Genomic DNA, 2,562 nt, shown 5'->3' on the forward strand with positions numbered 1-2,562 from the left:
GTTTGGGTTTTGATTTATTTTATCAATTAGAAGAAATTCTTGAAATATTTTGACTACTAATTCTTGGATTTTTCAGATGACATCTTCCATTTCCCATAAAGTGTGACCATTTTATTGTTCCCTTTGCTAATTAAATAATTAAATTAATTATATTACATATATAACAGATAATATTGCATATATTTCAAATGTTATATACAATATAATTAATTAGTATAACACCTATTAAGTGTTATAACACTTCTAATACTTTTTCTTATCTAGTTTTATTTCCTAGGAATTTATTTTGAAAGTAGCAATATCAGTGGACATCTTCCTTTTATTGCTAACTTCAATAGCTATATATTTAATATTTCATCATTAAGACACAATGGAGAAAGAATAGTCTCTTAAATAAATGGTTCTGGGAAAACTGGATTGTAGCATGCAAAAGAATGAAATTAGGCTCTTTTCTTATACCATACACAAAAGTCTACTCAAAATAGATTTTTTAAAAACCTATGTGCAAGACCTGAAGTCATAAAACTCCTAGAAACATAAGAGAAAATCTCCTTGAATTGGCCTTGACAATGATGTTTCTAATATCACACTCAAAGCACAGGTTACAAAAATAAAAATAAGTAAATGGGACTATATTAAGCTAAAAAGCTTCTGTACAACAAAGGAAACAATCAACAAATGAATAGGCAGCCTATGGGCTAGGAAAAAATTACTGTAAACCACGTATCTGATGGGGGTTAGTATCCAAAATTTATAAAGAACTCTTTCAACTCAATAGCAGAAAAATAAATAACCTTATTAAAAACTGGATAAAGGACCTACACACATATTTCCTCAAAGAAGACATAAAAATGGCCAACGACTATATGAAAACGTGTCCAACACTACTAATCATCAGGGAGGTAAAAATTAACATCACTAGGAATCACCTCACACCTGGAGGAATGGCTACTATCAAAAAGACAATGTTGACAAGGGTATAGAGAATGGCTACTATCAAAAAGACAGATGTTGACAAGGGTATAGAGAAAAGATAATCCTACTACTCGGTTGGTGGGATTCTAGATGGGTATAGCCATTATGAAAGACAGTATGGAGGTTCCGAAAGAAATTAAAAATAGAATTACTCATCTTTTTGTAGTTCATGAGCATGATGACTGGGTTTTCACACGAATGTGTGAGATGTGCCACTCTCTGAACCTTATTATGATCTTGGCACATTACCCATCCGACCTGAAAAAAAAAAAAAAAAAAAAAAAAACTACTCTATAATCCAGCAATTCTTTTTCTGGTATATACCCAAAGGAGATGAAATCACCACCTCATAAAGATATCTGTACTTCCATGTTCACTGCAGCATTATTCACAATAGCCAAGATACAAAAAATGAAAACAACTTAATGCCCATTGGTGTACAAATGGATAAAGAAAATGTGATATATATACATATTCATAAAGTTGGTCCTTGAACAACACAGTTTGAACTGCACAGGTCCTCTAATATAAGAATTTTTTCAACAAATATGTTGAAAATTGTGTGGAGATTTGCAAATATTTGAAAAAAAAACTTGCAGACAAACCACATAGCCTAGAAATATAAAAAAAAAATAAGAAAAAGGTAGATATGTTATGAATGCATAAAATATGTGGAGACACTATTTTATCAATTACAATGATAAAATATACACAAATCTATTAAAAAATCCAACATTTATCCAAACTTATGCACACAAGCACAGACCATATATGATGATATTTGCTGTCAAGAGAAATGTAAACAAATGTAAAAATGCAGTGTTAAATCATAACTGGATAAAATTAAGTGTGTACTGTACACTGTAATAACTTTGTAGCCACCTCCTGTTACTATTGTGGTGATCCCAAGTACTGTGAGTATCCACTTAAACCATATGACACAAATTATTTCTGATGAGGATTTTGTCTCCAGTAAACTTTATATCACAATAAAAAGTGATACCTTGGGTTCTTGTGTATTTCCCATCATGTTTAGTGCAATGTAGTAAACTTTGAATAATACCATGTGACCCCTACAAAGTGCCACTAGTGATGCTGGATGTGCTCCAAAGAAGGAGAGAAAAGCCATGGCATTACAAGAAACAGTTGAATTACTTGAGATACTGTAGATTGAGGTCTGCAGCTGCAGTTTTCCAGCATTTCAAGATAAATGAATTCAGAATATGAACCATTGTGAAAAAAAGAAAAGAAAAATAAAATTTGTGAGGTTTTTGTGCCACTGTGAAAGCAAACATGAAAACTTTGCACTTTCTGTGAAATATATTTTTATCTCATATTGAAAATACAGCTGTTATGTGGGTATAGGATTGATATAAGAAAGGCATTCTTATAGACTCTAAAATGACTCAAGAAAAAGTGAAGTCATTATATGACAACTTAAAGCAAAAGAAAGGGAAAGATCTAAACCTGGATAATTTAACCCCAGCAAAGAATGGTTTGATAATTTCATAAAGAGCTTTGGCTTATGAAAATATCAACATTACAGGAGAAGTAGTTTCTGCTGACCAAGAGGCAGCAGATGAGTTC

The 2,562-nt window shown here is 31.5% G+C and overlaps 1 non-coding gene across 1 annotated transcript; it reads left to right on the top strand.

Moving 5' to 3' along the window:
- Nucleotides 1–1,129: 1,129 nt before the first annotated feature.
- LOC123568182 (small nucleolar RNA U13) lies at nucleotides 1,130–1,234 on the top strand. Its single transcript, XR_006691401.1, has one exon. It is a non-coding gene; the product is annotated as a small nucleolar RNA U13 (small nucleolar RNA).
- The last annotated feature ends 1,328 nt before the right edge of the window (nucleotides 1,235–2,562 follow it).

Source organism: Macaca fascicularis, chromosome 12, assembly GCF_037993035.2.
Source record: "Macaca fascicularis isolate 582-1 chromosome 12, T2T-MFA8v1.1".
Classification (NCBI taxonomy): Eukaryota; Metazoa; Chordata; class Mammalia; order Primates; family Cercopithecidae; genus Macaca; species Macaca fascicularis.